Raw genomic sequence first — 23,813 nt, 5'->3', positions numbered from 1 at the left:
GAAATTGGGAAAGATTAATGAATCTCCTTCTCAGTGCTTCCTTTATAGCTTTGTGACTACTCAGGTCCTCAGATGGTGGTGTGCATTTTGACAGATTTCTGTTAAGCTTGCATAGCATTATACAAAGTCGTTGCCATCTGTACTTTATTCCATATGCTACGACACGATGTGCGCATTTAATTGTAAGCACTGACCACAATCGCAGTTTTGCTTTTGCTCTTATTACAATGGATTGTTGGCACATTTGTGTAAATCGTGGAATTCCTCAGAAACAGGCGCTCCCATCACACTAGTAACTACAGTGTGATGCCAGTAAGCAATATCTCACTGAACATTTACATTACTCTATACTTCAATGGCTCTGTTTGAATCAATGCCTTACTGTTTTTAATATTTAGTGAGAGTTGCATGTTGATTTTGTTAAATTGTGTATATGTACTTGTGTGGCAGGGTGGAAGGTGTAAACTACTACAAAGTTTACTCTAAAGAAGGGGGGTGCGATCAAATAAGTTTGTGAACCACTGCTCTAGAGTACTGCATATTGACAATTACTGCCCAACAATATGGAATAAAGAGGTTGTAATTGCTGTCTTAACCTCCCAGCTGAGAAGTCTCCTGGTATAGGGGAGTCCCCACATGGCACAAGACTAGTGTATGCCATTTCTCTCCCAGCATCCAGAATAGGAAGTGTAGGCAGAACTGTGTTCCAGGGAGCCTTAGCTGGTGGAAAGTCCATTCACACACCGTTATAAACTGCTGCAAATTATAGCAGCGTCAAGTCACTCTAAGTTGGTTGACGGCTGAGCCAGCCCGATGTCTGGTGGGGCATAAGGGTGGCCTTTATGAACTTAGCCAGTCCCTTGGATCAAACTCGTATCTTACCATGGAAACAATCTCAAATTCAGATATATAGCTGGTTCCATTGCATTCATTAATGGAGGTTACAGCTGGAAATGAGGGAAGTTGTGTTTTATTCTGTTTCCCTTAATTTTATTGGATTGGATAATCTGTCCAAGGAAAAATTATGACCATTAGAAAATAACAGCAGTTTGTCTGCCGTGCATTTTGGACCAGAGTACAATAAACGTTAATATATATACGTACAGAGTCAATAATCCTTCATGATACCTGGCAGTGAAAGGAGACACCAGGCTCCAAAGAGGATTGTAAACATTACTGTCAAGCAAGGTCACAAAACAGAAGAATTTGTGCCATCCATGCAGTTTGTGAGCTCCAGTGGAAGGGCCGCACAAACATACTTCAGGATTTCATTTGTTTTTGCAGAACTGTCTTGGCAAATGCTCCATGGTCAGGAGCTGGGTAGCATACTGCAATCATTTGTGACTATGGTAAACCTTGGTGAAAACTGCCAGGCATTGTCCAAACAGGAGAAAATGGGTATCATCCATGCGATACTGAAGTGTATGTGTATAAAGTAACACAACTCCAAAACTGGGCAGTAATCAAATAACCACAACCTGCCATTATCCATAGGCACCAAAAATACTGGCATATTCCATGATAAGCCACACCGTTAGGTCATACCTTTCCCAAGACTCATCCATATTCTACATACAGGAAGCTGCTGCTGAAAAACAATGACAGGTTTCAGAGGAACAGCCGTGTTAGTCTGTATTCGCAAAAAGAAAAGGAGTACTTGTGGCACCTTAGAGACTAACCAATTTATTTGAGCATGAGCTTTCGTGAGCTACAGCTCACTTCATCTGAAGTGAGCTGTAGCTCACGAAAGCTCATGCTCAAATAAATTGGTTAGTCTCTAAGGTGCCACAAGTACTCCTTTTCTTTTTTCTGAAAAACAATGTCATTTTATCTCTAGCCTCCAGGAGAATCTGGTATCAGGAGTTAGGCTTTGTGATTATGAAATGTGCCTAACAGTTAATTTGCAGCTTTTGAGTCAGCTGTGGCAATTTTCCATATTTTATTATTATGCTCATTAATTAGTGGCATCTGTAAATAAGATAGAATACAGTTTTAGTTTGGACACTATCACTATATGTAACCATCTGTCTGCCTGTCTGTCTTAAGATATTTCTAAGGAGCCTGTCATTAAGATATCAATCACTGCTAATCTTAAACTAATCACTGCTTAAATAATTGTGTTAGTACTGAAAGTGGTTCTAGATGAATGTAGCAGCTATTGTGTGCTTAGCACTAATTAATGCAGAGCATCAGCCATTAGAAAGGGGAGTGTTGGCTAGGACACCTGTTTGTTACTACTTCTCTTCCAAAAGTACCCTAGGATCTATAATCTGTACAGCACCTCCTAGGGACAAGCCAGAAGCATTTGAATTGAACAACTCATCTAAAGAACAGATAAGGGCTTTGTGGGGCTGAGCTGTAGATATTAATGAGATGAGTGACAGGCCACATACCAAACTGAACCCCAGCCTTTTGAAGGATCTCTTCTGATACATAGACTCCTACCAAGTCCAAAGCTTGATCTGGCCCGATGTGCCCATATCCCACCATGTCTTTCGTGGGGATCTCAGTACGACTGGAATTTTTGACTTGCCTCCAACTGTCTGCAGATATCCTGATTTTGAGTGATCACATGGTAAATGCATTCTGTCTCTAAGGTGCCAGAAGTACTCCTTTTCTAGAAGCCCCTAAGTGATTTCAAAACTGCAGCTGGTCCAGCAGATGTAGTCTGATCCCACTGTACATTCAAGAGGTTATTGGCCTAGGTACATATCGGGGTAGAATGGACCTTGGTTTGTGTCCCAGGCAAAGAGGTGAAAGGGGAGAGAACTCAGCCAGTTGTACTGAGCGGGAGGAGAAGGGTCTGATGTGCGTAGAAGGAATCAGGTGGTGAAATGGATTTGTAGAAGACTGAAAGTTTGCCTTTGGATGGATGATGCAGGAAAAGAGGTAGATTAGCATTCCTACATTTTGAGGTTTGCTCCAGGCAGATTTCACCCCTCATTGCTGGGTGGATAGTATTCTGAAGGCTTGCAATGAGTTAATGAAATGGCTTCCCCTGTTTTTGGGTTGTCAGCATGGTTTAAATACAGGTCCGGCAGCACTTTCAGTGAAAGAGGAACTCTTCTTTAGTAGCAGTAGAAGGCTGCTTCCTCTAGTGGACCAGACAACAGAGGGGAACGTGGCACCCATGCTGCCAGTGTGCTACATTTACCGTAACCTTGCTTGCATCCCCTTCAATAAGACAAAGTATGTCACTCTGCTGTACCTTCTTTGAAATGGATGCTGCATTAAATCCACACCTACCGGATGGGCGCAGAGTAGACATCATTGCCGATCCTAGGGCTTTTCCTGCTTTAATTAACTATTTAAATTGTTTCAGAAGTGGGGGCAAACTGTCTTGTGGGAAGAAACTTGATGCTGGAAGGCTGAGGTATCTCCTGGCATTGTGGGTCCAGGAGCTTTTTGTAGCGTGTGCAACACTGAAACTGATTTTTATTTGTTCAGGGTTTTTCTACTAGGAAACCGAGACACAGTGAAGCATCAACCAGTGGAATCCGAGAGCTGACAGCAGGCCTGAGCCAAGGTGAGGTAAGGAGATGACAGAGGTAGATCAAACCTACAACTAAAAACCAGCGGTATTTCAATGCAGCCTGTCGATGTGTTTGCCTCAATCACTGTTGGGTATGCTCTACAGAGAGGAATTCTGAATTCTATTAACAATGGCTCAATGTCCCACTGTACATCTTGTTATTAGATATCGCTCTGCCTTTTATATTCATCTTTTTCTAGTGATGCCAATAAAAATTGAAGGTGATTTAAACAGTCTCAATTTAATTCTGAAAATATTCAAAGATCGCTTTAAAAAAATGAAACCCGTAAGAATTGTTAGAATAAGATGGGGAATAGCCTCCATATTCTAAACATCTAGGCTTATTGTTTTTAATTTAATCCACCATAATGTTTACATTTCTTGCTAGCCACACATGTTCATGTAGGACCTTCTGTGCTGCTGTGAAGGGTACACAAGATAGGTGAGACCTTATTCTCCGAGTGTTGTGTATGTCACTGGTGATGCTGATAAACAAGAAATGAAACAAGCTATATTGACATGCAATCCATGATTCTAACTATGGTGTTGCCATACTAAGAAGACTTCATAACTGGTGAATAATCTCCTGAGCCCTCTTAATTCTACAAAACAGCAGAAAGCACAACTACCGGTTCATCTAGGAAGTTGTCTCTTGATTAGGAAAATGGGTTGTGGAGGAGGGCAGCAAAGCTGATCTTCTCGATCATCAACTTTCATCCAATAAGAAAAGGAGTACTTGTGGCACCTTAGAGATTAACAAAGTTATTTGAGCATAAGCTTTCGTGAGTTACAGCTCACTTCAGCTTATGCTCAGATAAATTTGTTAGTCTCTAAGGTGCCACAAGTACTCTTTTTCTTTTTGCAAATACAGACTAACACAGCTGCTACTCTGAAACCTTTCATCTGATAAAGCATTTTCCTGTGAGTTTAATTCAAGAAAGTGAAGGAAGCATTTTAAAGGTACATTCTTGCATCAGGTTTGATGTGATAAGACTATTATGTCTGGCAGTTTTTCCATATTGTGATCATTTATAAAGAACCATAAAGGGTAGGTTTGTACAGATTTACTTGGAAGCATGCTAGACAGGTAACACTTCATCTAATTTCCCCCATGCCCCAACCCTATGACATAGTCAACTTTTCCTGTCTGTCAGAGTCTCTCTTAATGTAGTGTCTTTTCACCATTTTCTCATTAATTTTCTCCTTGTACAATTGTGACTTGGCTGCTAGCTGGAAAATTAACTTTCCTGGGTGTTGCTAACACACACTGGCTGGGTTTCCTAACTTAGTTTCTGACTGATCATGTAGATACTTGTATCTTCCTAAACATTATCTCTCTCTTAATTTTCTGACATTTTTTTCTGGCTTTGCTAATTCCCCTTTTGTAATCACCAGCAGTGCTGGAATTGAATGCTCTTATGACAGATCCAATCATTGTGGGAGCATGTCAAATCAAATAAAAGTGCATCTACAAGAACCAATTTAGGAGTAGCAGCTTTAGAGAGTAAATCAATTTGTATCATTTCCTTATTTTTCACATATTACATGCAAATGTCTACATTACGGAAACAGCATGGTTGAGATTTTAAAAGCATGTAAGTGAGACAATCCAGAGAACTGGTTCCTGCAGCAATCATAATTCAGCCATTTTGTGCTTATGTAATATTTTTCTCACTGCATATGGTATTAACTTTAATGGCCCCTCCCTCTCTGGCAGCATGAAATCCATAGTTTCCTGGCTTTTGTATACAAAAAATTATATGTTGTTTTTTAAAAAGTGAGCCTTAAGTGGGGAAAGATGCAATTGCGTATTATATGTCTGTATGTGCATAGTTAGAAACACTCAGTGTTGAATGAAAAGGAGTACTTGTGGCACCTTAGAGACTAACGAATTTATTTGAGCATGAGCTTTCGTGAGCTACAGCTCACTTCATCAGATTTCAGAGGAACAGCCGTGTTAGTCTGTATTCGCAAAAAGAAAAGGAGTACTTGTGGCACCTTAGAGACTAACGAATTTATTTGAGCATGAGCTTTCGTGAGCTACAGCTAGCTCACGAAAGCTCATGCTCAAATAAATTCGTTAGTCTCTAAGGTGCCACAAGTACTCCTTTTCTTTTTGCGAATACAGACTAACACGGCTGTTCCTCTGAAACCTGTCAGTGTTGAATGAGACTTCTTATTATAAATGCCATTTCTATTTCAAATGTTGCAGTATCTGGCATTGTGTGCTCCAGAGGTCTCAGCACACTACAGAGTGCACAAAATTGGAAGTCAGAGGCATTAAGGCACTGCAGAAAGACTGATAAATCTGCTAGTCTCTTTCTGTGCCATCTTAAAAATAGGACAGGTCTTCCACCCTCATGACAAGTCCACACATGGGAATATCACTGGTTAGATACTACTGTGGTGGGAGCGATAGGAAAATACTGAGAGAGAGCATGTCAGGCCTAGAATTATGCTGTTTTTAAAATGGGTAATTAATATACATATACCTATGCAGCAGTTTCTTCACTGATTGTTGGAACCTGAACCAAGCCCATTCACTTTCACAGTAATCAACAAAATACATGATTAGGATAATTTTTAAAAAATTACAGCAGTTTATTCTTTTTTGCTTTCCTATAATTAAGAATTTTTCAGGGGTGAATAACATAGGTTCTTAGCATTTGGGGTATATTTAAATGTCAGATTTCAAGAGGACACAGAAGGAAATCCAGAGGTGAAAAATGCTATCTGAATAATTGATTTGTTTTTGCAAAACTTTGGAAGCTATGGCAGGAGTTACAGTTAGCTCAGACTTTCAATCACAAGTCTGACTTGCCCTATTTCCATGTGTTTAAATCAGAGGTGAAACAGACGCAGAAATGGCAGAATACAGAATATGCAGATATTCTCTAACATAATGTGTTACTTTTATGGTTATGAAAAACAGAGTAATGTTTAGCTATTATAATATAGAGTAGGATTTGCCATTCAAAACAATAGCATTCTGAAGATACAGTTCTTAAAAAGGGTAAAGTTGAGCTGGTAATGTGGCTCAGAGATTTAGATAGCAGCGAGTTTTAAGATCTTAATGAAAGAGTTGCTTTGAGAAGTCAGTTTTGCTTGGCTGAGCCTGTGTTCATTGGTGGATCAGTTGCTTTATTGACAGAATTTGGTTTTCTTTGCTGAAGCTGACAGACATGTTGCTAACAGCAGATGTTGCTATGGGCACCATCAAACAAAAGTCGATATCTGGCAGTCAGGAGTGAGTATCAAAGGAGGAATATGAGAAAAAGTTAGACAAATTAAAAAAACAAATTGAGAAGGACTCTGACTCACTTGTAGGCTGTGGACTTTATAACACAAGAAAAATACATAATAATAAGACTTTGTACTTAACATAGCATCTTTTTGCCAAAGATCTCAAAGTCTATTACTAGACTTGGTCCGTATAATTAGCACTAATTTACAGATGAGGAAGCAGAGTCACAGAGAAGTCAAGTGATCTGTCCAAGGTGTTAGAAAGCTTGTCTTTCTCACCAACAGAAGTTGGTCCAATACAAGATATTTCCTCACCCATTTCCTTGTCTCTCCAGTATCCTGGAGCCAACATGGATACAACAACACTGTATTATCCAAGATACGACTGTCTGTCGTATCCGATGATGACGTCACCACATCACTTGTATTCCCATGTGGCTGTATAGTCCGATCTGTGAGGAGCAAGTTCATGAACAGATGTCGTACACAAGCGTGCAGGCTCTGACTGGAATCCCAGTGCTCACCTATGCCTGTCACTTCACCACTCATCCATTGCCACAGGACTTTCTTTCTATGATACATGAATGCCTGTGTGCTGTTTTTTAAATGACAAGACCATTGAATGGAGGCAATATCACTCTATCAGCTGCGGAAGTAAAACACCAGTAGCAGGAAGGGTCATGATGATTGGGACCTGGATTAGCTGCAGTGGATAATCATTGATGCCTTTGTGGTTTGTCAAGTCTTATGTATTCCATGCAGTATTTCCCCTTACCATGGGTGTTCCTCCATGGCTACCCTCATTCTGGTTTAGCCTGCCAATTGAAGCCGGTGTCGTGGTTTATGTGTGCACTGCCGCATATGGGCAGCTACTTGGAGCCACAGATGAGTGCTGGGTGTGAAGTGAGGACCAGTGAAAGAGAACCACTCAAGAGTATGATTGCTCTGACTTTCAGAGGTATTACCTCTCCTTCTACATCCTATTCGCCCCACTTGTCCGAGGTAATGCCTGTGCAAAAGCCAAACACAAGGGCTATGCACCACTTACCTAGCTCATGCTTAGTGAGTTATGATTCAGTCCTGCAAAGTGCTGTGCACCTTCATCTCATACTGGGCCTTAGTTTCAGGAATAGCACCCTGGTCTTCTGGCCCCACACCTGTAGATTTCTCTACCTTCCACACCACCTGATTTTAGAATTGCTCCTCAGCCTTGGCCTTTTCTGGGTCTTCAAGACTGTTACTCCAACAAGCTCATTCACACCCACATTGGGTATCAAATAATATATTTTCCTGCTACAGTTCTGGCCCCTCACTTAAATAAAACCTCATCTTGTCAGGGGACCTCAGAGAAGCCATGTACTGTAGTTTATGAATATCAAAATTTTGATTGAACCATCAAAGTCAAATAGAGTATCTTCTCTTCCTGACTTTGGACACCTCCGTTTCTTTTGCATGCATAATATAAAGCAGCCAACCTGGGACTGGAGTCCTGCTGACATTGTAGCTTTAGAAATGGTTAGTAAAAACCTACAAGTTTGATGCTTTCTGCTTTGATAGTATTTTTGAAGTCTTTGAAGAAGTGTAGCACACACTCAGGTGTCTCATTCCAGTGTAGGACTCTGAGAGCTCCAATTCAAAACCTCCCCACTTTCCCCTTATTAGCCTGGTCATTAAATCATTTATTTATTTTTAAAGTCACTGAAGCAATTTTGCATTGTCTGTCTGCGAAATAGACCAGCTAAGCCTGCTGGTGGAATTAGCTCTGTCCTTCAGTCCCTGCTGAGAATAGGAAGTCCTGGGCAAGAATCATCATTCTCTCTCTTATGTCTTTGGGAATTCTTTTGAATTCAGGAAGATGAAAGAATTTGCGGTGCTAGCTAACAAAAGCCAGCCACGTAAAGAATAAACAGCCCTTAGTGTGAGCTTCATAGACTCTAGTGTCTGAGATTTCAGCACTATAGCAAAATGTTTCCCCCCTCAAGTGTGAAAGGTAAAGTAGCTAATTGTAATTCATGCTATATCCTAAGAAGGAAAAGACTGCCATCTGTCCCAAATACTGCTGTATTAGATGTTAAGGGTATATGAGTCAGAATATTTCCCACTCTTTACTGAGCTGCATCTATCCAATTTATGTCACTTAGGTGTCCGTAATGTGCGTGCATATCCATTTGCCCAACTTGTTTCCCGGGATGAAACAGTTCAAAAGTATCCTCCCAATGTTAGATTGAAAGGGCCAATCCCATGTTGACACACACCTTTTGCTGCCTCATTGAAATCAGTGGACTTGCTGAATCAATGGAGTAATAATATTTCATTCTCTAGGCAGAGAGATGGAGGGTGACCAAATGACCGTTACAATGTTAGCATGTCTAGTAGCAGACTGCTGAGGAAAGCTAACAGTAAGATATATATTTTACTTATACTAGAACAATTGTATACCAGAAATCTGCATGCTCTAGGGATATAGTAGTCTAGGCCGGGCCACTGGCCTCTATGAAGGAAGAAGACAGTAGTCTGAAAATCAAAGATCAGCATCAATTCCTCTAAAAGGAAGATAAAGTTCTTACAGTAGTGTATGTACCTCAGATTCACTGTAAATATCCCAGAATTTCTTCTGTGGAAAGTTATTATTTTGGAATTCATGATACAGACAAATGTAAAGGAATTCAAATGCAAATGTTTAAATCCTCAACCCAGCAAGCTTATTTAAAAAAATAAAATACAAAAATAACCAAAAACAATCCCCAAAACAGTTGGAAGTGAAATAGGGCTGAAAGATTGTTTGTATTTTCAGTTACAGTCTAGACATGGATTATCATAGACTCATAGAATATCAGGATTGGAAGGGACCTCAGGAGGTCATCTAGTCCAATCCCCTGCTCAGAGCAGGACCTATCCCCAATTAAATCATCCCAGCCAGGGCTTTGTCAAGCCTGACCTTAAAAACTTCTAAAGAAGGAGATTCCACCACCTCCCTAGGTAACGCATTCCAGTGTTTCACCACCCTCCTAGTGAAAAAGTTTTTCCTAATATCCAACCTAAATCTCCCCCACTGCAACTTGAGACCATTACTCCTTGTTCTGTCATCTGCTACCACTGAGAACAGTCTAGAGCCATCCTTTTTGGAACTACCTTTCAGGTAGTTGAAAGCAGCTATCAAAGCCCCCCTCATTCTTCTCTTCCGTAGACTAAACATCCCCAGTTCCCTCAGCCTCTCCTCATAATTCATGTGTTCCAGTCCCCTAATCATTTTTGTTGCCCTCCGCTGGACTCTTTCCAATTTTTCCACATCCTTCTTGTAGTGTGGGGCCCAAAACTGGACACAGTACTCCAGATTAGGCCTCACCAATGTCGAATAAAGGGGAACGATCACGTCCCTTGATCTGCTGGCAATGCCCCTACTTATACATCCCAAAATGCCATTGGCCTTCTTGGCAACAAGGGCACACTGTTGACTCATATCCAGCTTCTCGTCCACTGTAACCCCTAGGTCCTTTTCTGCAGAACTGCTGCCGAGCCATTTGGTCCCTAGTCTGTAGCGGTGCATTGGATTCTTCTGTCCTAAGTGCAGGACTCTGCACTTATCGTTGTTGAACCTCATCAGATTTCTTTTGGCCCAATCCTCCAATTTGTCTAGGTCCCTCTGTATCCTATCCCTACCCTCCAGCGTATCTACCTCTCCTCCCAGTTTAGTGTCATCTGCAAACTTGCTGAGGGTGCAATCCACACCATACTCCAGATCATTTATGAAGATATTGAACAAAACTGGCCCCAGGACCGACCCTTGGGGTACTCCACTTGATACCGGCTGCCAACTAGACATGGAGCCATTGATCACTACCCATTGAGCCCGACAATCTAGCCAACTTTCTATCCACCTTATAGTCCATTCATCCAGCCCATACTTCTTTAACTTGCTGGCAAGAATACTGTGGGAGACAGTGTCAAAAGCTTTGCTAAAGTCAAGGAATAACACGTCCACCGCTTTCCCCTCATCCACAGAGCCAGTTATCTCGTCATAGAAGGCAATTAGATTAGTCAGGCATGACTTGCCCTTGGTGAATCCATGCTGACTGTTCCTGATCACTTTCCTCTCCTCTAAGTACTTCAGAATTGATTCTTTGAGGATCTGCTCCATGATTTTTCCAGGGACTGAGGTGAGGCTGATTGGCCTGTCGTTCCCAGGATCCTCCTTCTTCCCTTTTTTAAAGATGGGCACTACATTAGCCTTTTTCCAGTTGTCCGGGACTTCCCCAGATCGCCATGAGTTTTCAAAGATAATGGCCAATGGCTCTGTAATCACATCCGCCAACTCCTTTAGCACTCTCGGATGCAACGCATCCGGCCCCATGGACTTGTGCACGTCCAGCTTTTCTAAATAGTCCCGAACCTCTTCTTTCTCCACAGAGGGCTGGTCACCTCCTCCCCATGCTGTGCTGCCCAGTACAGTAGTCTGGGAGCTGACCTTGTTCGTGAAGACAGAGGCAAAAAAAGCATTGAGTACATTAGCTTTTTCCACATCCTCTGTCACTAGGTTGCCTCCCTCATTCAGTAAGGGGCCCACACTTTCCTTGACTTTCTTCTTGTTGCTAACATACCTGAAGAAACCCTTCTTGTTACTCTTAACATCTCTTGCTAGCTGCAACTCCAGGTGTGATTTGGCCTTCCTGATTTCACTCCTGCAAGCCTGAGCAATATCTTTATACTCATCCCTGGTCATTTGTCCAATCTTCCACTTCTTGTAAGCTTCTTTTTTGTGTTTAAGATCAGCAAGGATTTCACTGTGAAGCCAAGCTAGTCGCCTGCCATATTTACTATTCTTTCTACACATCGGGATGGTTTGTCCCTGTAACCTCAGTAAGGATTCTTTAAAATACAGCCAGCTCTCCTGGACTCCTTTCCCCCTCATGTTATTCTCCTGGGGATCCTGCCCATCAGTTCCCTGAGGGAGTCAAAGTCTGCTTTTCTGAAGTCCAGGGTCCGTATTCTGCTGCTTTCCTTTCTTCGTTGTGTCAGGATCCTGAACTCGACCATCTCATTGTCACTGCCTCCCAAGTTCCCATCCACTTGAGCTTCCCCTACTAATTCTTCCCGGTTTGTGAGCAGCTGGTCAAGAAGAGCTCTGCCCCTAGTTGGTTCCTCCAGCACTTGCACCACGAAATTGTCCCCTACATTTTCCAAAAACTTCCTGGATTGTCTGTACACTGCTGTATTGCTCTCCCAGCAGATATCAGGGTGATTGAAGTCTCCCATGAGAACCAGGGCGTGCGATCTAGTGACTATCTGATTGCCATAGAAATAAGTTCTTACAGGTACGTCTGAACTACTAGAGACAGAAGCTGTTTCTCTACCCTGCAACATGTGCAGTCCTTTACACCTGTGCCATGAGGGTAGAAAAGACAATGAAAACAAAATGGTAGTATCTTGAGAATCAGGGCTAGACTCTGCCTTCAGACAGAGTCTGCCCATCAACTTCAGTAGGAGTTAGGTTTACTTCTGTTTCCCAGGGCAGAATGTGGCCCTTAGCTAAGACTCTAGAAGGACATATGGTTGGGATTATAGCCAAACTTGATTATGCTTATTCTGTTAATAATGCTTTGCTTTATAAATTATTTTCCCAGAGTAGGTGGAGAAGAACCTTCTGACTGAATAAAGTTGGCATTAAAAGCTTGTTTGTTTTTTCTTAAGCAAAGTTTATTTTTTTAATGTCCTCTGGGAGACAGTCGGCAGTGAGCATTGCCTCCCTTTCAAGAGTCTTGCATTTGTTCCAGATTTCAGTAGGTTTCTCCAGAAGTATCTTGAAATATTGAGGAGAGACAAGGTAGAGTAAACTTACTCAAAGTCCAGGAAGTCATTGTCAGAGGAGAAGTTGGTAACAGACAATTGGAAATTTTATACACTGTGTGCTATCTTGTCATAGCATCTGCAAATCTATGCCACAGTTTATAGATGTGAGAATTATTTAAACATCATTGATACCTGACAAACATGATTAAATTAGATTTATATCCTTCATCTGATTAGTGCTCTGGGCAGAGGTTGACTATAGGCAGCTCAGTAAATACTAACATTTTTAGGCAGAAATTCCCAAAGAAAACTTGAGGCTCACTACAATTCTGATAATTTCCCTTTCTTTCCTGTTTGTAAAACACATTAATAAACGTGATTGAATTACCATCTTCTTCCAACACAAAATACAAGCACAGGATCCACTGCAGGAAATTGACCCGGAATGACTTGTCACCACAATCTTAATGGCTTTGTTTTGATAAGGGAGCAATATTTCCACAGAATGTGTTCATTGAGTAACTAGAAGGGAGGCCTGCAAGAAAAAACTTGGTGAAGCAGTGAGTCGTGGTGGTGGTGACAACTCTGTAGGGGGCAGATCCTGCCCCCATTGACATCAGCAGGTTGGGAGTTGGGGCTGTGCAGGTGAAGGCATGAGACTCTCTTTCTGGGGGGACATGAAACCCAAGTCCTGACTGCTTGTGATCATTAAAGTTCCAAATGAACTGTCTGTAAGAGTCAAGTTATTAGTTCCCAGTGCGCTATCTAGTTCAGAGTTATTCACTTATTCTCCTGAATTGCTGTATAGAGTTATTCATCTCATGGGTGATTATATTTTGGATTGTACACTCTGTGGGGCAGGTACTTTATCTTTATTTGTTTTTGGTAAAGGGCTGGGCATACTGTTGGCACGCTACAGTCAAAATAATAGAAAGAATAATTATTTCAGTTATCAGACTAACAGCCGTGTTAGTCTGTATTCGCAAAAAGAGACTAACCAATTTATTTGAGCATAAGCTTTCGTGAGTATGCATCCAATGAAATGAGCTGTAGCTCATGAAAGCTTATGCTCAAATAAATTGGTTAGTCTCTAAGGTGCCACAAGTACTCCTTTTCTTTTTATTTCAGTTATGAAGAAGGTATTTTCTGAACAAACAAAAAAAAAAGTGTGTGTGTGAATATATATGTATGTTTGGGGGAGAGAGGGAGAGAGTGAACACATAAGTTAAGGCCAAATTCAGCTTGGTATAAATAAGTGCAACTACACTTAGGGTAATGGTGGTAAAGCAATGTTGAGGTTCTGCTGCAATGTATAAATTTCTTTTGTTTCAAAGTGTTGTGGAATTCTTTGGGAAGAATGCATATATAACTATATTGTAATATGTGGATTTTATTATTTAATATTGTAAGGGACATTTCCTAAAATTAACTGACTTGCAAGAAAATACTTATGTTCTTGGCTATTATATGTAATCACACCACTTGGGCTTAGTTAATAAGACTTCAGGTGCAGGAGAGGTAATAATTCATCTCTCCCTCCCCACACACCCCCCAGCACCAAACTGTGAAGGATTTAATCTAGATGTAAAAGAGTGAACATTGTGGGGTTGCAGTTCATTTTATATAAAATTATGCCACTTCTGTTCTAAAGGGAATTACAGTTTTACATATTGATATAGTATTTTTCATAATGTATGTTAGCTGATAGTTTAATTTCACATAATTGACTGCAACATATTTTATAAACACTGTCTCCATGACCTAACAGTCCACTTGGCCTTCATGAAGGAAAGTAAAACACCCTAATAAATTATAGGCAACATGAATGACTGACTGGGTGAGGCAGAACTGTAAAAGGTGTGGTGGTGATATATTATTTTTGTACATCCAAATTCAATATTCTGAGATGTTTAACAATTGTAGGCACATTAATTTTATGTCAAATATTAAATGTCCATATCAGAAAGGAGTCGTACACAAGGGAAAGTTATGACCTTTGACTCACCTTATAGTCCTGTATACATGGAGAAAGCTGTTTTATAGCACTTTAAATTAGTGAGATTATAACACCACTAAACACTTCTCATAAAGTTTTATTCAGACCTTGCTCATAAGATGGTTTCAGTTTAAGCAACAAGATGTTCTAATTTGAGAGTAGTGAGGAGTCATTTAATTAAATGTTTTCAGAGTCTTCTAAAATATAATGTAACCAAACTACCTCAACACCCTCACCCCTCAAAAAAAAAAAAACAAAAAAAACATGACTACAAGCCTTCTGGGGAGGAGAACCGGAGCCCTGCCAAAGGCAGAGGAGAATCACTGGTGTTAAAGACTTGGGGTGAGATTCTCCCCAGTAGTCTATGTCTGGTGGCGCCTGCTTCACACAAGCAGGGGAAGAGCACTCACCCACCTCCACCACTCGTATCCCCACAACTCGTGGACCCTGCAGAAGGGAACACCTGGGTCTTGACTCCATGCAGAGAGAGCTGGGTTTTTTACTAACTTCCTACAGTGGCCCTTCCCCAACAAGTGTCCCAGGAGGCGGTTGTGGCCAGAGGGAGTTCCCAGTGCCCTGTCTTCAGTGGAGGCACAGCACCAGGGACTTCGGGGGACTCCCTGGCATGGATCCATCAGGTTTGTGAATGGGGCCAGTAGTCTATTCTGTGGGGAGAGAAATCCTGCCCCACCCCATTGAGCGAGAGGGTAGGAGCTCCATCAGAGTACCTTTGCAGAAGGAGGTGGGGCTCTTCTGGGGGGATCCTCACTGAGCTAAGAGCAGGAGAGGGACTCCGCTGGGGGGACCCTCGCTGAGGGGGAAGGTGGCCCACATTATTCATTTTTATTTCAACTGAGTTGTGAAAAAATGTCTGGACTTTTTTCCAGTATTGTGTTTCATTCCTGGGGTAACCCTTCTGCCTGGTGGAGTTGGAAGCAAAAAGGGTGAGTTCAATATCTGGGGGTTTCTCTTAACCATACAAAACAGAACCAGCTTGAGCCCAAACCCAGTAGTCTGGGAAAACTACACCACTCCTGGGTGCCTCTAAGAGGCAGTACTTCCCCACATGCAAGGAGTGAGTCAGTGTATAACAAAAGAGAACTTTCATTAAAAGAGAGAGAGAACCAAAGCCTTAATTTGGGAAAACACCACACCCACATTCAAAAGATTGCCACCATAAGCAAACGCAGCCCCACAATGTGTTCAGCAGTGTTCTTTGCCTCAGTTTAACACCTTGCAGTGTGAAAGTCTGACAAACAAATGTCCCTTTAACACATTGCTCCCCTCTGAGAAACTTAACAGTAACAAGTCACCGGGACCAGATGGCATTCACCCAAGAGTTCTGAAAGAACTCAAAGGTGAAATTGCAGAAGTATTAACTATAGTTTGTAACCTGTCCTTTAAATCAGCTACTATACACACTGACTGGAAGATAGCTAATGTAACGCCAATATTTAAGAAGGGTTCTAGAGGTGATCCTGGCAATTACAGACCAGTAAGTCTAACGTCAGTACTGGGCAAATTAGTTGGAACAATAGTAAAGAATAAAATAGACACATAGAAGAACATAAATTGTTGTGCAAAAGTAAACATAGTTTCTGTAAAGGGAGATCATGTCTTACTAATCTATTAGAGTTCTTTGAGGGGGTCAAAAAACATATGGACAAAGGGGATCCAGTGGACATAGTGTACTTCGATTTCCAGAAAGCCTTTGACAAGGTCCCTCACCAAAGGCTCCTACGTAAATTAAGTTGTCATGGGATAAGAGGGAAGCTCCTTTCATGGATTGAGAACTGGTTAAAAGACAGGGACCAAAGGGTAGGAATAAATGGTAAATTTTCAGAATGGAGAGGGGTAACTAGTGGTGTTCCGCAAGGGTCAGTCCTAGGACCAATCCTATTCAACTTATTTCGTAAATGATCTGGAGAAAGGGTAAACAGTGAGGTGGCAAAGTTTGCAGATGATACTAAACTGCTCAAGATAGTTAAGACCAAAGTTGACCATGAAGAACTTCAAAAAGATCTCACAAAACTAAAATGCAACAAAATGGCAAATGAAATTTAATGTGGATAAACGTAAAGTAATGCACATTGGAAAAAATAACCCCAACTATACATACAATATAATAGGGGCTAATTTAGCTACAACTAATCAAGAGAAAGATCTTGGAGTCATCATGGATAGTTCTCTGAAGACATCCACGCAGTGTGTAGCGGCAGTCAAAAAAGCAAACAGGATGTTAGGAATCATTAAAAAAGGGATAGAGAATAAGATGGAGAATATCTTATTGCCCTTATGTAAATCCATGGTACGCCTACATCTTGAATATTGTGTACAGATGTGGTCCCCTCATCTCAAAAAAGATGTACTGGCATTAGAAAAGGTTCAGAAAAGGGCAACTAAAATGATTAGGTGTTTGGAACGGGTCCCATATGAGGAGAGATTAAAGAGGCTAGGACTTTTCAGCTTGGAAAAGAGGAGACTAAGGGGGGATATCATAGAGGTATATAAAATCATGAGTGGTGTGGAGAAAGTGAATAAGGAAATGTTTTTTACTTATTCCCATAATATAAGAACTAGGGGCCACCAAATGAAATTAATGGGTCGCAGGTTTAAAACAAATAAAAGGAAGTTCTTCACTCAGCACACAGTCAACCTGTGGAACTCCTTGCCTGAGGAGGTTGTGAAGGGTAGGACTATAACAGGGTTTAAAAGAGAATTGGATAAATTCATGGAGGCTAAGTCCATTAATGGCTATTAGCCAGGATGGGAAAGGAATGGTGTCCCTAGCCTCTGTCAGAGGGTGGAGATGGATGGCAGGAGAGAGATCACTTGATCATTACCTGTTAGGTTCACTCCCTCTGGGGCACCTGGCATTGGCCACTGTCGGTAGACAGAATACTAGGCTGGATGGACCTTTGATGTGACCCAGTATGGCCACTCTTATGTTCTCCCTCCACTACACCTCACTGCACCCCACTCACAGTTGGCTGTCCTTGGTTAGCAGAGACCCAGAGTTCAGAGGTGTGTTCACAGGAGTTCACCTCCCATCCCTGAGGGGGCATCAAGCAATGCCTCTGCTACTGTTTCTGCAACTGGCTCACAGCTGCCACTGTATCTCTGCCACCACTGGCAGGCGCTGCTTGCTGCTCCCATGACATCACATTCTGAAATTCTGCCACTTAACCCAGCTCTTAGAGATTTCTGCTGTCATGAATTTCAGCAGGTAGTGGGGTACTTCACAGCAAGTGTAAATTCTGATTTTGCTGTCAGCTCTGTCATTAAACACTGGAGAGGAACAGGTCAATGTTGTGTCTAGACTGTTTAAACAACATCCACACTACCTAATAGAAACACCTGTCCCCACCCACACTCAACTTCACCGAGGGCATCCCTACGCCCAGTTTAGCGAGTGAGATTATAGTTAGGGTGACCCCCTCAATCAGGGCATGCTAAGCACAGTTCTGCTGCCCTGTACTCATACAATAAGGATAACAACATTTCATTACCCCTGCATTCAAATACTAGAGTGATTTGTAACCCAAAACCAGCAAAAATGGATCATTTTGTTAAAGCAGCTTCATCATGATACACACCTAGGCAGAGTAGGTGTGTCTATGCAAACACAGTCTGCTCCTGAAGTGTTTCCCCCAGCGTGGCACTGGATGTCAGGGGAGAGCTCATTGAGACCCTGCTAACATTTGTGGTGGATTTAGGTCAAGGTGTAATAAGGATTATGAGACATTATTGGAAACTAGTTTGAGTGACCGTAAGAAACCAGAAATCAGCTTGGAATTTAGCTCAGGTTTGTGTGAATCTATAACACTAGAAAAATCACGTTTCAATGGCAGAGCATAGAAACCTGCCGCAGAATTGCTAGCCCCAAGTATAACAATCCGTGTTGGGTTCTGCTTATTTTCTTTCTGGTTTTTTTGAGCCTTTGGGGACACATTTTCAAACTTTTCTCTGCAACTATGTGAATTAGAAACTGGCTTTTTAAAAAATAGGAAAGCTAAGATCTGATGTAATTACATGACTCCATGAACTGGACCTTAAAATACAATAGTGAGAGTTAGCAATGGTGCTTCTGGAACTGGTCACAATAACAGTTAAGAAAATAATATATTAAACTGTCATATGGGCAAAGTCTGTTTTCTTTCTTGAACGTTGTGTTGACCGGAAAATAAAATGAATCATGTTAGAATTACACGTAAACTAAGGATTAAAGTTGATTGTTTCAAAACAACAACAACAAAGCAGCTTTAGAGCTTTGTTTTATCTGATGGAATGTTGTTGTTTTTTAAAATCTACATTGGTGCTTTTCACCTTCTTAACCCCATACAATTTCCAGAAACCATTTTTCACTCTAGGAATAATTTGTACAACAGATTCTGTTACTGCTGTGGGGAACTGTGAGGCAGAGGTATTTTTAAAAGTGCTATTTCCTTCACTGTGCTATTACTGTTTTATTCATTTCAGGTTTCAGGTTTCATTTCAGCAAATTATAGAATCAGTGTCCAAAAAATACATTCTTCTAAAGTTCACTTTCCTTTCATTTAGGGTTGTGATGCAAAAAGAATGTTATTCTGTCAGATTTATATCTCTCCAACAGTTTTTTACTGTCAAATGGCGAATGTTCAGATTTGGTTGGTCTCACATCAGTTGTACTCCTTTACAAGTATTAATTTATGGGAAATGCTTCACTGCCTCTTCTATCTATCATGCTTTCCTAGATACTGTTGAGTGCCAATGAGCATGAATTATTTGAGAAAGACTCTGATTCTGCGATCCTATGCTTAATCATATGTCTATCTGGGGATGGGGAGGTCTCTCTTTCTCATACTGTGATGTTATTGACATGAACTGTGACGGTATAGATCATTGTTGCAACCAGGGTCCTATGGTTTCACTGCATCTTGTACAGTCAAGTGGGGTGTCTATGGAAAGGTTGTAGTTTGCTGGTTATGATTATGCTATCTATATGTGTGTATCATTTTTGTGTTTAAGTTATGAATATTGACTATGTACTTGTATCTCAATGTGTTTCATTCTAAGTAGCCTCAGTGAAGCATTTGGTCAGCTTCTTGAGAAAGGACTATTCTCAGAAAGTGCCCAGTCAAGAAATACTTCACTGACAATGGATGCCAATCCACATCTGATCTTTCCTGGGAACATTCAGACTAACTTGTAAACAATGGCGTCAGCCTGCAAAAAGCTGAATCATTCATGGACATATCACTTGCCCAGGTGGCTACAGACTCCATCTTGTTGCTGTGACTTTGCACAGAAGAACAAAGGGGTTTCCACCCACAAGAGAGAGAATATAAAAGGCCCTGGAAGCCTCTCCATTTTGTCTTCAGCTGGCTTAAAAGATGGCCTCTCCACCCCCAAGATATGCCTGAAAGAAACTGGAATAAAGGACAGTAACTATGGGGGTGTGAGTGATTGTTGTACCCTGTAACGATGCTGGCTTTGGTGGGACACAACTGAGAGAACCAATTCAGGGCAAATTGCTTAGAGCAGGGTAGTTACAGCCCAAGGCTGGGGTTCCTTTGCACACCAAGGCAAACCGAACCAGCCAAACAGAGAAGACTTCTGTTTTACCCCACTGACTAACCATAAGTCACACAAGCAATTCCCTTAGACACTCCAGTTTCCTAGCATCACCACCAGTGCCACTTGTTTTGAATGGTTATGAAAACCAATACCCCAGTAAAAGAAAAAAGGTTCTCCCGATCCCAAAAGACCAAGTCCCAGACTCAGGTCAATATACAAGTCAGATCTTACCCACAAATCACACTGTTGCCAATCCTTTAGAATCTAAAATCTAAAGGTTTATTCATAAAAGGAAAAAGATATAGATGAGAGCTAGAATTGGTTAAATGGAGTCAATTACATACAGTATTGGCAAAATTCTTGGTTGAGGCTTGTAGCAGTGATGGAATAAACTGCAGGTTCAAATCAAGTCTCTGGAGTACATCCACAGTTGGGATGGGTCATTCAGTCCTTTGTTCAGAGCTTCAGTTTGTAGCAGTGTTCCTCCAGAAGTAAGAAACAGGATTGAAAACAAAATGGAGATGAGGCAGCCCCCTTTTATAGTCTCTTCCAGGTGGAAGGACACCTCTTTGTTCTTACTGTGGAAAATTACAGCACCAAGATGGAGTTTGGAGTCACATGGGCAAGTCACATGTCCATGCATGACTCAGTTTGCAGGCCGGCACCATTGTTTACGTTAGTTTGAACTCCAGGAAAGCTCAGATGTGGATTGGTGTCTCCCAAAGTCCATTGTCATTTAAGTGTTTCTTGATTGGGCACTTACTGAGAATATTGACAGGTTTCAGAGTAACAGCCGTGTTAGTCTCTATTCGCAAAAAGAAAAGGAGTACTTGTGGCACCTTAGAGACTAACCAATTTATTTGAGCATGAGCATGAGAAAGTGAGTGAGGATGGAGGAGAGCGAGCCACTGAGGGAGGGGGAATTTAGTGATGGGGGGCAGGGCCTCGGGGAAGGGGGCGGGGCTAGGGTGTTCAGTTTTGTGGAATTAGAAAATCCAAGCCCTATCATTTTGCCATGTGGATACAGCTCAAGCCACAGACCTGAGTCAGAAGGTCTGCGTAGAGCAGTATGAACACATTAGCATGACTGTGAGACCCAGGTCGAGCAATTGTAAACCCAGGTTTTCAGTGCAGTGTGGATGCTCACATGCGGTTCCTACAGACTTGGGTTTACAGTGCAGTGTATCCTGAAAAGTCAGATTTAGGCTTATGCTAATATTCTCTAGCCCCAGGAGTTTCATAGAATCTAGCATTGAGGGTGCCTTACTCCAATTCCTAGGAATTGCTTTCCAGGCACAGATAGTTTCTGCATCTTCACTGAGTGAAACTGGTTTGGTGTCTCACTGATGGTAGTTTTGATCACCTCTGAGGTAGCCTGAACTCATAGGAACAAAGGGATTGACATACTTAATCGGACTAGCTGGTACAGTATCCTGTCACCAAGAGTGACCGGTTACAGGTTCTTCATAGGAAGGTGCAAGAAGCTCTGCACAGGCAGTTGTTATAGGATAACCAGGACAGTTGTGGATTAACCCTAATCAGGACCTTGCATGTGATCCAGGAGCAAACAGGGAGCCAATGGTGTGTATACAGCTTTGGTATGACTTGCTCATGGCTTCCAGGCCCCACACAGGAGGTGGGCTGCTGTTGTACTAGCTAGAATTTTTGATTGTCCCTGGCAGATATAGGTAGGAGGATTATAGTTGCTAGGTGACCGCTCTCATCTGAGAGCTAGGAGCTACTGAAGACCCTGTGTTTTGTTTTCAGAAACACCAAAACTTTCCCATTGCAGGAACATTTTGATGTTTCCGGAAAAAAATATTGCAAACTTTCAGTTCCACAAAAACATCATGTTTTTTTATTTTTGTCCAAATTTGGGCTGAAAAGTTTTCCAAGAACTCAACATTTTTCACAGAACTGGAAGTCTGTTCCCTGTCCAGCTCTAGCCATATCTCCTCCAAGATGCAACCAAGGTGGCATTCGTGGTACTAATTTATGTTCTGCAGTTAAAAATATTTGTAAAGCACTATTCTTCTTGTGAAATTGCTCAGAGAAAAACTATCTATGTTTGCACTTTTAAAGTATTGAAAAAGGAAGTGCATTTTCAGTCCTTTATGTCTCCTGCATTAAACACCTCCATGTCAAGAGATTAAAACATTCTTCAAAAATCAATACAGCCAGCCCCTAAAACCACAGTAACCAGATTTGCCAATAGGTTCGTTCTCCTCCTGATCTGATGAAGAGAATTCCAATAGGAATAAACTTATTCTGATCCCAACAAGGAAACCACACAGAATGTTCTGAGTTTGCATAAAAGAAACTCATTACTAGCCTGATAGACTTTTATTGGGTCTTCTACCGTGGCAAATCAATTTAAACTCTCCTCAGCGATCTGATTTCAGTTTTCTAATAGCTCTGATAGTGGAATCTCAAGGCTCTCCCCATTGGCATGTAGTATATAGCAGAACAGTTTGGTTATGTGTCTACAGTGACTAATGGCTATGCTGCCCAATCCAATGTACCAAGAGAGTCTCTAGGAAACACAAGCGCAGTATTCAATTTAAAATTATTCCTTTTGCATGGCTACTCTTAGGAAAGATTATTCTGCTGCAATTTGTCTTGAAAGAGATTCTCCTTTCACTTAGGTCAGTGTAAGTCAGCTCTAACATCACTGGATCTATACCTACATCAGCAAGAGGAGATTGGATCTTTTTTAGGAATCTTTTGGCAAATGATGATATAGGGAGAGATTTTACTGCATTGGAGTCAATGGAAAGAAGCTCACCAACTCCCATGTGGCTGTTTAACATTTAGGGGACACAAGCCCCTCAGAGGCCCGTTTTGTTTTAATTAGCGGTAGCTAGAGCTTCAAAGCTGGATCAAGGTTTGGGTCTACAGCCCAAATCCCGCCACCAAGCTCTGCTATATTTGGATAAGAGGTTCAAGCCCAGGCCCATCTTTTTTTTTAAATCAGGAGCTCTACAGAGATTAAAGTTCATTATGGTACATCACTGGTTGTCATTGTTGATCTAGCAAATACATACTAAATAGTTGTTCCTGGCTGTATGGAATTTGAATGGCAGAGAGATCCTGTGAAAGGAATACTTGATAAACCACATTAATGCTCTTGAAGGTATTTACTAAAGCAGAGGAGGGCAAACTATGGCCCGTGGGACCCTCCTGCCCGGCCCCTGAACTCCTGGCCCGGGTGGCTAGTCCCCGGCCCCTCCCTTGCTGTCTCCCCTCCCCAGCAACCTCAGCTCACTGCGCCGCTGGCGCAATACTCTGGGCGGCGGGACTGTGAGCTCCTGCCGGGCCGTGCAGCTGCAGAGCCGAGGCCTGACCTGGTGCTCTGTGCTGTGTGGTGGCATGGCTGGCTCCAGCTGGGAGGCAGGACTGCCTGTCCTGGTGCTCTGGGCAGCACGGCTGTAGCACCGCCAGCCACCTGTGCTCCAGGCAGCATGGTAAGGGGGCAGAGGGTGGGGAGGTTGGATAGAGGGCAGGGGAGTTTGGGATGGTGGTCAGAGGGTGGGGGTGTGGATAGGGGTTGGGGCAGTCAGAGGGCATGGAACAGGGGGTTGAATGGGGGCAGAGGTCCCGGGGGGGCAGTCAGGAAGAAGAGGGGGGGTTGGATGGGGTGGTGGGGGGCAGTCAGGAAGGAGAGGGGGGGTTGGATGGGGCGGCGGGGGGCAGTCAGGA

At 42.0% G+C, this 23,813-nt stretch overlaps 1 protein-coding gene across 14 annotated transcripts in view; it reads left to right on the top strand.

Annotated features, from left to right (window-relative positions):
- Nucleotides 1-23,813, top strand: part of LOC125628194 (leucine-rich repeat and fibronectin type III domain-containing protein 1-like protein) — a 254,572-nt gene that overhangs the window by 165,485 nt on the left and 65,274 nt on the right. For 7 of the 14 annotated variants that reach the window (XR_007354163.2, XM_048833060.2, XM_048833064.2 and 4 more), the window contains one exon: nt 3,448-3,531. The exons of 4 other annotated variants lie outside the window; for them this stretch is intronic. The gene's annotated coding sequence lies outside the window, so the exon portion shown is untranslated. The remainder of the gene's footprint in view (nt 1-3,447; nt 3,532-23,813) is intronic. 3 more of the 14 variants (XM_048833066.2, XM_048833061.2, XM_048833062.2) reach the window with 1 other exon arrangement.

This window comes from Caretta caretta, chromosome 23 (assembly GCF_965140235.1).
Source record: "Caretta caretta isolate rCarCar2 chromosome 23, rCarCar1.hap1, whole genome shotgun sequence".
NCBI classification, from domain to species: Eukaryota; Metazoa; Chordata; order Testudines; family Cheloniidae; genus Caretta; species Caretta caretta.
Note: the sequence above shows the minus strand (reverse complement) of the source record. Positions and strands in the feature narration are given on the sequence as shown.